General features: G+C 35.8%; 1 protein-coding gene across 1 annotated transcript in view; it reads right to left on the reverse strand.

Moving 5' to 3' along the window:
• Positions 1-12864, reverse strand: part of LOC109063239 (heparan sulfate 2-O-sulfotransferase 1) — a 74723-nt gene that overhangs the window by 58974 nt on the left and 2885 nt on the right. The window lies entirely within an intron of this gene.

A 12864-nucleotide genomic window follows, 5' to 3' on the forward strand; every position in this document is an offset into this window, starting at 1 on the left:
CAACCAAAATGCAGTTTTGCAAAATGCAAAATGTATTTTCATGCATGTGAAAATATGTTTAAAATGTGGAAACCACTCATTGCATCACAGCATCTCCTGACTGCATTATTATTTGTAAAATAGGGGCTTTATGGAGTGTGTGTATACATGGTAATAAGTATAACAGTTTATATTTCATTAATTTAGGGAACAAGTGTCTTAGCCCTCAAGGGACTATTTGGCCAACCTTATTCCTGCTTGAAAAAGCAAAATGTTACTGATAGTGTAAAAAACATCAACTTTGAAGCACATGCCGATTGATGGACTTGCATTACTCAACATTACTGACTACCTTCCAGCAATACTACATTCAATGAAGGTAAAATAGTAAAAAAAAAAAACATAATAATAGTTCATTTAAATGGAACCGGGAACTGAAAAATTTGTATACTGTAATATATATGTTGAATTTTGACATTGACAACCTTTAAATTAAGTTGACAGTAAGTAATAAACAGTATTGAGCATTGAGTATTTGAGTATTGTGCATTTTTCCTTACCACTATTTTTTTTAATAGTTGTTTAATGATTTTAATGGAACCGGAACCGGAAAATTTATAATGATTCCCAACCCTAACCAAGACACACTTCTTGTGGACAGAACAGTCCCATGTTATGCAACCATTTAAAGGGATAGTTCACCCTCAGTTGCTGGTCCCCATTGACTTGCATAATTTTTTATTGTTTTTTTTATTGTTTTTTTCCATACAGTGGAAGTCAATGGGGACCAGCAACTGAAGGTAAACTATCCCTTTAAGTTAAATTTATACGAAAAATATAAATATAAAAAATATAAAATATCTGAAAACCAATATGCAAATAAATTCCCTTTTTTTCTCAAGAACAAAATCATGACTTCCTGGAAAACTGGCACAAAATGGAAATAGGATGTGCAGCTACTGGCGAAGCAACTGTGGCTCTTTTATTAATTTGATAAATTACTTGTGGTTTAGAGCATGCAAACAAAACGCTCTGGTGAACTTCATTTTTGCTAGCGATTGGCAGCATATGCCTTCTGTCTAGGAGCAGAAGCGTCAGAGTTCTGGAAGGTAATAATCATCTGAGCAAATTATTCATGTCACATGATTCTTTGATGTGCTTCATATTTTTGCACTAAAAAAAAAAAAAAGGCAAATAAATATATCAATAACTATATATTATATATGTTGTATAAATGCTGGTGGAAAGACCAAGATAATATATATATCTCTTGGAAAAATTTGCCTTTTGGTTTTTCCATTAAGCATGTGTACAATATATAGAAAAAGCACTGGCATTAAAAATGAAGTAAAGTAAGATGAAATAAATATTTCAAGCTTCAAGAAAGATGGTAAAGATCTTCTCAGATCAAATCACAGTGAATTATTTATTTACTCAAAATTCTGAAATCAATAAACCTACAAATTAACCAAGACACTTAAAATACAAACTGTCAATTTGCCTATTCAGCCCATGTCATGTTACAAATTTTACATAATGTTTGTAATGACCATCATGAAGCAAATCCAAATGAGAGGTTCAGCGTTGCTACCAGAAATCTCCAGTTGGCCATTACTACCAGTGTGTATGGTCCACTTGCTCTCCCCTGACAACAGAAGTGTGATCAGTGGACCGTGTGAGGCTACAGATGTGAGAGGCCGGCTGGAGTGGAGGCTGGGGTGATGTGTGGGTAGTGATGGAGAAGTGGATGTTTGCAAGAACATACTCACACATTAGAAAAGCCTCTGGCACAGGGCACCAGGATGGCTGAGCAAGATGAGAATGGAAAAAAATGATCTCAGACGAGTGCTATTCTTGGGTCAGCGCTGCTGCTATTAATATTCAGCTATTCTCATTTAGTGATATTAAGGATAATTAATTTCAGCCCTGAAAGAGACTCAGATTTTCCTTATGGGAGCCACTGAAAAGTGGACTGCAGCTGTGAAAAGGTTTTAAAGATTGTATTAATGAAATTGTGTGCAGCAGGAAAACATACACAGTGCAAGAATAAAAATAATAATATTAATAATAATCTTTAGGTTGCAGGTGAAACCCCTGGTGTTGTGAAAGCAGTGGTCTGGTGTGCTATGATTCTACATTCTAGGAGGCCAGTTTATTTGCCACTTGATTAATCTAAAAGCAAGACTTCAAGGGAAAGATTAATAGAGAAACAGAGGGGGGGGGGGCAATTCCACAGAGCATGTAAATACTCAAACAGAAAAGGAATATAATAATAATTGAATAACACCATAACCACAAATGCAAAATAGGGCATGAAAATATATATATATACAGTGGTGTGAAAAATTGTTGGCCCCCTTCCTGATTTCTTTTTTTTTTTTTTGCATGTTTGTTACACTTTAATGTTTCAGATCATCAAACAAATTAAAATATTAGTAAAAGATAACACTATATTAAATGAAGGTTTTTATTATTAAGGGAAAACAAAATCCAAAACTACATGGCCCTGTGTGAAAAAGTGTTTGCCCCCCAAACCTAATAACTGGTTGGGCCACCCTTAGCAGCAACAACCGCAATCAAGTGTTTGCGATACAATGAGTCTGTTACAGCGCTGTGGAGGAATGTTGGTCCACTCATCTATGCAGAATTGTTGTAATTCAGCCACATTAGAGGGTTTTCGAGCATGAACCGCCTTTTTAAGGTCATGCCACAGCATCTCAGTAGGATTCAGGTCAGGACTTTGACTAGACCACTCCAAAGTCTTCATTTTGTTTTTCTTCAGCCATTCAGAGGTGGACTTGCTGGTGTATTTTGGATCGTTGTCCTGCTTCAGAACCCAAGTTTGCTTCAGCTTGAGGTCACGAACAGATGGCTGGACATTCTCCTTCAGGATTTATTGGTAGAATTCATGGTTCCATTTATCACAGCAAGTCTTCCAGGTCCTGAAGCAGCAAAACAGCCCCAGACCATCACACTACCACCACCATATTTTACTGCTGGTATGATGTTCTTTTTCTGAAATGCGGTGTTACTTTTACGCCAGACGTAATGGGACACACACCTTCCAAAAAGTCAGTCCACAGAGTATTTTCCCAAAAGTCTTGGGAATCATCAAGATGTTTTCTGGCAAAACTGAGACAAGCCTTTATGTTCTTTTTGCTCAGCAGCGGATTCCGTCTTGGAACTCTGCCATGCAGACCATTTTTGCCCAGTCTCTTTCTTATGGTGGAGTCATGAACACCGACCTTAACTGAGGCAAGTGTGGCCTGCAGTTCTTTGGATGTTGTTGTGGGGTCTTTTGTGACCTCTTGGATGAGTCGTCGCTGTGCTCTTAGGGTAATTTTTTTACGGGGGGCAAACACTTCTTCACACAGGGCCATGTAGTTTTGGATTTTGTTTTCTCTTAATAATAAAAACCTTCATTTAAAACCTGCATGTTGTGTTCATTGTGTTATCTTTGACTGATATTTAAATTTATTTGATGATCTGAAACAAAGTGTGACAAACATGCAAAAAAATAAGAAATCAGGAAGGGGGCCAACACTTTTTCACACCACTGTGTGTGTGTGTGTGTGTGTGTGTGTGTGTGTATGTATATATATATATACACACATACATACATACATACACATATACATACATATATATACATACACACACACATTTAGGACTTTTTTGTATTTGGAATCATGTATTATTTAAATACCTCTAATGCTTGTGATATGGCAGTACCATAACATTCTGACACTTATATATTTACATTTACATTTACATTTAGTCATTTAGCAGACACTTTTATCCAAAGCGACTTACAAATGAGGACAATGGAAGCAATCAAAAATCAACAAAAGAGCAATGATATATAAGTGCTATAACAAGTCTCAGTCGGTAGCTTAAACGCAGTACACGTAGCAAGGGCTTTTAAATAATATAATAAATAAAAAGAAAAACAGATTAGAATAGAAAAAGAATAGAGCAAGCTAGTGTTAGAGGTCTTTTTTTATAATTGTATAATAAATGAAAAGAAAATAGATAGAATACAAAAAGATTAGAAGGGTAGTTTTTTTTTTTAAGAATAGAATTAGAATAGTGAGTGCTAAAGTTAGAGGGTCAAATAAAGATGGAAGAGATGTGTTTTTAGCCGATTCTTAAAGATGGCCAATGACTCAGCTGCTCGGATTGAGTTGGGCAGGTCATTCCACCAGGAGGGAACATTTAATTTAAAAGTCCGTAAAAGTGCCTTTGTGCTTCTTTGGGATGGCACAATCAAGCGACGTTCACTTGCAGAACGCAAGCTTCTAGAGGGAATATAAGTCTGAAGTAATGAATTTAGATAAAGGGGTCCAGAGCCAGTGGTGGTTTTGTATGCAAACATCAATGCCTTGAATTTTATGCGAGCAGCTATTGGTAGCCAGTGCAAATTGATAAACAGAGGTGTGACGTGTATTCTTTTCGGCTCATTAAAAAAAAATATATATATTTATATATTCCTGAAAGATTACCATATTCATATTTAAGGTATTTACATTAGACATTTTTTTTCTATCAGTCCAATCAGTTGGAGCTTGGTAAAATGAATAACAGAACATAACTGAAAGCTTAAATAAAAGCAGCTTATTGTCTTTTATGTAGTATAATATACATAATTTGTTTGAGTTACAGATCATTTGGATCGCACTACATTTATCAAAGGCAATATGGATCCCATTTAACCACACAATGGCAACTTTACGGACTGGAGAGTCACATCATTCTCACAACCACACTGTGAAACTTAAGCACGACTAAGTATAAAAAAGGATGTATTTATTTCACTAATAATATTTTGTACCATAGGAGTAAGCACTTCAAAGTGCCATATAAATACTATGGTAGACATGGGCCAACCTGTAGAAATTTATAATCACAATACTAATAAAAAAAAAATTGAAAGCAAGCAGAAAACTATACTCTACTCTGCAAACTGTCACAGATCTGCACTTCCAGTGTAGACAGAACCGTTGAATATAATGAGAGCCATTCAGTTCTGAAGAGCCTAGTGAAGACACTTTGTGTCCGTAGATTGTTTACAGTAGCCATGTTTTTGCATATGCCAAAAAATAAAAAAAGATATTTTTTTTTTTTTTTTTTTTTTTTATCTTTGTTGGGCTTAAATTTGAAAAATCATGTACACATGGAAGAATGATACCCGTTCAAAGAAAAAGTTAATTCCCTTGCAATGGCCCAGACAAGTTTTTCCTCAGAGCTGCAGTCCTTGTGATAAGACTGAGGGGAAGTCTCTGCGGAACAAATGACTAGAGTTCACAATAAAATGAGAGGCAGCTGTCAATCATCCATTCACTTTTTCCCTCTCTAGCCTCTGTAAACAGCTTTGCCAAGGAGACCTGCAGGTTGAGCTGGGAATTTACTACAGAACAAGAGGCATTCTGCTCTTCAGATAAAGGGTATGAGCAGAGAAGGAAGAGTTGGAAAATCTATTCAGCTGTTCCCACACTGAGCTCTATGGGTTTCCTTTGATTTGGTCTATGAGTGGCTACAACCCACTTCTTTCAAAAGGGATTTCTATTCGTTTTGGGGTGTTGGGGTTGGGGTTGTGGCAGCATTTTGGGAGACGGCACAATACGAAAATTATAAAGTGATCTTTTATTCTACATGTTCCATCCATGCCAAAAAATGCGAAACTGAATATTCAATCGATGCAATCTTCCAGAGCCTCATAAGAGACTGAAGATGTTTAAATGCATGTCTGCGACCACTGTTCTACAAACAGAGAACACTTAAAGGGTTAGTTCCCCCAAAAACTCAATTACTCACCCTTAATGTTGTTTCAAACATAAATGATGCACCAAAATAATACTGATAAATCAACGATAATGGTTCTGGTAGATGCCCAATAAATGGCTAATATTAAAATTCTTTACTATTGTGTCTAAATACATTCAAAATAAAACACTTAAAGTATTGAACCATTTTAATTTTAGCATTGCAATAAAATAAATTTATTGCCAATATAGCTCATCATGTTTTCACACTATGCTGTAGAAAATATTACATCATGGCTGACAGATATTATCCATCATATTTGTCATATCGGCCATAACATCAAAACAATAATTGTACTGGCCAAAACTTAAGGCCTGAAAAGGAGGAAAAACAAAAACTCATATAAGAGAGAAATGTGCAGAGAAAACTTTCTTCAATGGAAAGTAGGTCAGAACAGAAGGCAGAATCAATAACAAACTAAAATCTGTTCAGTCTATGGCTCTATAAAATACAAAGGCCAGGTTTCCCAGACAGGGTTTAAAAGAAAAGGTAAGCCTGGAAATCTGTTTGCAATGAATTCTTGTACAAATTCTTGCAGTCAGGTGTTGTCAGTTTTTCAACATTCTAATATTATTGTTTATTATGTTATACATAAAGCAGCTGTTATATATAGAGAGAGGAGAAGAAGAAGAAGAAGAAGAAGAAGAAATCTGAAAATAAATCTGTATTGTTTATTCTTTTGATATTTAAAAGTAAAAAGAAACAACTAAAGCATTGAAAATTTCCATTTCCACAATTAGGACAACAATTAAAGGCACAATATGGCAAAACAAAACAAAGAAATAAAGGCGTAGTTTGATGACACCATGGGAGTTGTGGGCTTCATCCCCACAGCCGGTGCAATCCGACAGGACTCGGGCAGAAATCATGTTCATGGATGAGCTAATGTTAATGACAACATAGTAGTATGAAGCAGGGTGAGGCTGAAAGCCGTCAAAGCGAAACAAGGCCGCTGAACGAGCATGACACACGGCATGAAAACAATGGAGCTTTTAATATGCCATAGTCGACTGCTTCCGCTCCTTCCGGTCGTGCGTATGTGGGGTAAAGCAGCACTGCTTTATCATACTTGATACATTTGAAAGCTCTGTTATAATGCTACTCTGTGGGGTCGTCACTGGTCTATTAAAACACAAAATATTAAAGCGTCTTTGGTGTTTCCATGTTTTCTACAAAACAAAACCAGAAATAGAGTGATTATGACATCATTGGCAGGCGACACAATTACATGGTCCGTGTCACTAGTTAAAATTGCTTATTTCTCTGGATTTAAACATTCTTTAAAACATTTGGCATAATGTACTGCAAGTACACAAGTCAGCAAAATATATTACATTGTTCTAGTGGTTTTTGGATATTTTAATAAAAAATTCTTATTTATTGTTCCTTTAAGGAGTTCCAATCAACAGGAAATGTTACAAATCTACCTACTGTATATTCTCTTAATGCAACATGAGAATAGTTTGAGTGGCAAAAGACTCAGTGAGGAGTTCTGGAGTCAAAAAGACTAAAAATAAATAAATAAATAAATAAAACACCACTTACATTCCTACAAGTTGTTTGGGAGGGTTTTTGAAGAAAAATCCTCTGCTTTCATTCAAAAACAAATTCCAGCATATTCAGATGCCACACACAACTAGAACTTCAAACAATACTGGGTTATATGGTCAGATGAACCTACGAAATGAGCTTTTTTTGCAGGAAACACTTAAGGTGGGATAAAGAAGTCCTACACTGTGTAAAATGAACTATACTGCTGTATCTTTAATGTTTACTTTTCTGCTGGAGGTCTGGGACATCAGATAGACGGTTCAGACAGATGGAATCATGGATTCTAGCAAACACCAACAGATAAAAAAAATCTAAACCTGACTGCCTCTGCTAGAAATCTTATAATGGGCCTTGTTGAGATCTTCCATCAGGACAATGATCTTAAAAAGACCATCAAAATCAAGACAAAAATGCGTCACTGAGCACAAAATGAAGGTTCTGCCATGGTCATCCCAGTCCTCTGATCTGAACCCTATAGAAAAATTAAGAGGAGGTATCAACATGGACCTGGTAAACTGAATATTTTCTTTGAGTGAAGTGGGTCATTTGCCAATATGGTGACTGTAAACACAAACTGTATCCCAACTGAGGAATGCATTTAGAAACTAATGTGACAACCCTCTTACTGGCAGCATCTCAGATTCATTATAAGTGATATCAGGTTCAGGTAGGCACTTACAGAAACGCAACTGCTTGTGTGCAGGTGAACAAAGTGCAGGTAACTTCTCAACCAATTTAGCAGTTCCCATGGCAATGAAGTCCCAGAGTGTTTCACAATAAAATCTATAAAAAATAGATTACACCCCTATATATAATATATATATTAAAATACCCCTACTAAACAATATAAAAAAAGCTGTATGTAACAGATTCTCTGTGCTAGAACACACAAACATTTCATCAAGATTGTTGTAGAGATTCTGCCATGGTGGGTAATTGGACATCATGAAAAGAGAAATGGAACTTTCAAGTACCTAAATGATAAATGATGAATCAGAAAGAATAGCCAACAATCTATTTACACCAAGAGCAAAATGAACACAATGAACAATGAATGTGATGGGCTGTGGGAAAAGTAAATTCATGCCCATAAAATAGAGAGAGCAACATGCAATACACCTTTTATCAGCTTTGCTATTACAGATGTCAGTAAGATAGAATGAAGGAGAATTGCAACTATATATATATATATACATACACTAAACTACTAGTTTGCTGTTATAATTGGTATGCAACAAAGACTAAGAGAGTCCATTAAGTGTATTTATATTGTTTAATATATTTTGCAGGTCAGCATAAAGTTCAGTGTATGTATTTTCCTGTGATTATTAATTAATTTGAAGAAATTCTGAATTTTATTGAAGTTTGAAATTCTGTTTTTGTGCAAGAAAGATGAGTACTGTTACAGTAAATTACCTCTCTCTGGTGTCTAGATTTTAGCAGCGCATATATACTTTACAACGTGCAATTTAAACAAAATATTTACACTTTTTTTTTCTTAAGAACTGAAAAATATAATATGAAAAAAGGCTCGAAACATTAGAATTCAAGCATTCTGACATAAAAGAAATAATAATTATAATAATAATAATAATAATAATAATAATAATAATAATAAAGAAATCTAATGCAAAGAGAAAAATATGTAGGCTAACTAAAATAAGTGGTCAAAGAACATGGGTGAGCAAACGGGCAGTATTTTAAAATCAGTCAGCTCATTATATTAATTTATTCTAATATTTTACAGATGACAGCTTCATAACAGACTACATAATTTTGCTTTTAATTAAGAAGCAATTGCTTCTTCGCAAACTGTTGCGTCATCTCCCATAAAATCACACCTCTTGAATCCAAAGACAAAGGCATTTCAAGAGTACACATGGCAGAAAAGCAAGCCAGACAAAAACAAATTGCACTGACATCACTTAGACCTGTTCTGTGTGTAATCAGACAACACAGGGCCCATTTTCAATTCTCAGAGCATGACATGAATACTAGGAAAACAGCTGAGAGGTGCTGTTCTGATGACAAACAGAATAAATCACTCCATTTAAAAGTCATCAGAGCAAGGTTTCCAATTTAGAGAGCTCTGCTATCAGCCACTCACCCCTGGGCACATGGGCAGCAAGTTTGTCCACCTCAGTCCTGAAAGAGATTCCAGTGGCTGACATGGGAATGAATCACCTGCTAACAATCTTTATGTCTGTTAAAAGTTAACTAACATCACTGTAGAAAGAAACCTTTTGGCAAAATGCTTGTTGTGATTAGTGAAAACGACTTTCTGTCAGCAATACAGCACTGTGTAATTAAAGTGGCTTGCTAAAAAGGCTTGCTAAAAAGAACAAAATAACACCTAACCCTGCCCCTAAATTTAACAGTCACAGATATCGTACAAAATCATACGAGTGAGGTCATACGAATCAGCCACCACGTAAAATTTTTATGAATTGGCCATAGTGTTGGCATCACCAACATAATTGCAAAAATAATGAAAATGAAAACAAAACAACCTATACATAAAAAACACAATAAAAATAAACATATCATAAGAATCATATGTTTAAGAATCATACTACAGACAACATGGTCACACTGTCTGGTAAGTTGTTTTGTTTTTGAATGCAACCAGTAAAGACAACACATTATTTTGCACTGTGAATTCAACAATAGTGGAACATGTTAAAATATTTAAAATATCACACTTGACCTTAAATGGTATTTGAGAAAAGCTTTAGCTGTAAATTGAGCAGTAAAATGTTTATTCACATAAACCTGCTGCCAGTTTAAAAATGATTTAGATTTTTTTAATACTTTTAATGGAAGACTACTATGCACTAAGGTTTTATTTGATCAAATGGACAGGAAAAAAAACAGTGATATTATTTAAAAAAAAAAACTTTTCTATTTTAACATTTTCAAATTTAATTTATTCATATATTATACAGCAAAGTCTTCAGTGTCAAATGATCCTTCAAAAATCATTTTTAATATGCTGTTTTGGTGCTCAAGAAGCATTTCGTACTATTATCAGTGCTGAAAACCATGCACAATTTTATAGACTATTTTACAGGTGCTGGCCATATAATTAGAATATCATCAAAAAGTTGATTTATTTCACTAATTCCATTCAAAAAGTGACACTTGTATATTATATTCATTCATTACACACAGACTGCATACATTTCAAATGTGTATTTCTTTTCGTTTTGATGATTATAACTGACAACTAAGGAAAATCCCAAATTCAGTATCTCAGAAAATTTAAATATTACTTTGTACCAATACAAAGAAAGGATTTTTAGAAATCATGGCCAACTGAAAAGTATGAACATGAAAAGTATGAGCATGTACAGCGCTCAATATTTAGCTGGGGCTCCTTTTGCCTGAATTACTGCAGCAATGCGGTGTGGCATGGAGTCGATCAGTCTGTGGCACTGCTCAGGTGTTATGAGAGCCCAGGTTGCTCTGATAGTGGCCTTCAGCTCTTCTGCATTCTTGGGTCTGGCATATCGCATCTTCCTCTTCACAATATCCCATAGATTTTCTATGGGGTTAAGGTCAGGCGAGTTTGCTGGCCAATTAAGAACAGGGATACCATGGTCCTTAAACCAGGTACTGGAAGCTTTGGCACTGTGTGCAGGTGCCAAGTCCTGTTGAAAAATGAAATCTGCATCTCCATAAAGTTGGTCAGCAGCAGGAAGCATGAAGTGCTCTAAAACTTCCTGATATACGGCTGCATTGACCTTGGACCTCAGAAAACACAGTGGACCAATACCAGCAGATGACATGGCACCAAAAACCATCACTGACTGTGGAAACTTTACACTGGACCTCAAGCAACGTGGATTTTGTGCCTCTCCTCTCTTCCTCCAGACTCTGGGACCCTAATTTCCAAAGGAAATGCAAAATTTACTTTCATCAGAGAACATGACTTTGGACCACTCAGCAGCAGTCCAGTCCTTTTTGTCTTTAGCCCAGACGAGACGCTTCTGACGCTGTCTGTTGTTCAAGAGTGGCCTGACAAAAGGAATGCAACAGCTGAAACCCATGTCTTGGGTTTCACCAAACCCATGTCCAATCCTCTCCAGGGTGTGGTTATCCCTATTGCTTGTACACTTTTTTCTACCACATCTTTTCCTTCCCTTCGCCTCTCTATTAATGTGCTTGGACACAGAGCTCTGTGAACAGCCAGCCTCTTTTGCAATGACCTTTTGTGTCTTGCCCTTCTTGTGCAAGGTGTCAATGGTCGTCTTTTGGACAACTGTCAAGTCAGCAGTCTTCCCCATGATTGTGCACCCTACAGAACTAGACTGAGAGACCATTTAAATGCCTTTGCAGGTGTTTTGAGTTAATTAGCTGATAAGAGTGTGGCACCAGGTGTCTTCAATATTGAACCTTTTCACAATATTCTGATTTTCTGAGATACTGAATTTGGGATTTTTCTTAGTTGTCAGTTATAATCATCAAAATTAAAAGAAATAAACATTTGAAATATATCAGTCTGTGTGTAAAGAATTAATATAATATACAAGTTTCACTTTTTGAATGGAATTAGTGAAATAAATCAACTTTTTGATGATATTCTAATTATATGACCAGCACCTGTATACTCATCTTTTGCAACATTATAAATGTCTGTACTGTCATCATCTTGTTGAACAAAAGTATTCATTTCTTTCAATATTATCTAGATTATACAAATTGCCTGCTATTTTTATGCCTCCAAATGCATTTCTAACAATCTGGTGAACTATTTGCACAGCATGTCCAAGGGATTATGCTCCGTATCATTGGCATCAAATTGATTTCAGATAGTCAGCTCTTTCATCTCTTTGCCAAGAGGACAACATTAGGAGAATTTTACAACGTGCAACGTGGGCTCTTTAAAGCGGAGCTATTCTTGTCACACTGCACAGAGACTTCTGCTTCTTTCTCTTTGTGAGCTGCACAGCTGGTAGTGGAATCAGAATAAACTGATGTTGTATAATCTATGGCATGAGAAAAAAAACCCAAAAAAAACAATAAGAGGCCTGTTGGCAGAGGCTGAACACCAAATTTATAGCTTGACAGTGATGCTTGTAACTTAGTGGAGTGGGAAGCAAAGCTAAGGGTTTTCCATCTTCTAATGAACCATGTCACGTGAGACAACCTAATAAGCATAGTGCAGACAGACTCTATAAATTCAAAGCCTGCACAGGGCAAATCAGATTTCACTCCTCTGTCAGCCCTAACATCCTAAGCCTCAACAAACGTCCATCACAGGGCTACAACGGCAGCAGTGCTTTCAATTTAATTAACTCTCTACTTATGATTAATATTTCCTCATCCATAATGCAAAAACTGGGCTCAATGCTAAATATGAAAGCTTCGTTTGCACTGGTAACAGAGACTGGTATGTTTATTCATTTATTTTAAAGGTGGCACTATATGTAAATGCCGACTATCATGCTATTTGCTTGGATTGGATTCCATTAGGCCTTTACGTTGTATTATTTATTTTGAGTGCAAATT

The sequence above is a fragment of the Cyprinus carpio genome, chromosome A6 (assembly GCF_018340385.1).
Source record: "Cyprinus carpio isolate SPL01 chromosome A6, ASM1834038v1, whole genome shotgun sequence".
In the NCBI taxonomy this organism is placed as follows: domain Eukaryota; kingdom Metazoa; phylum Chordata; class Actinopteri; order Cypriniformes; family Cyprinidae; genus Cyprinus; species Cyprinus carpio.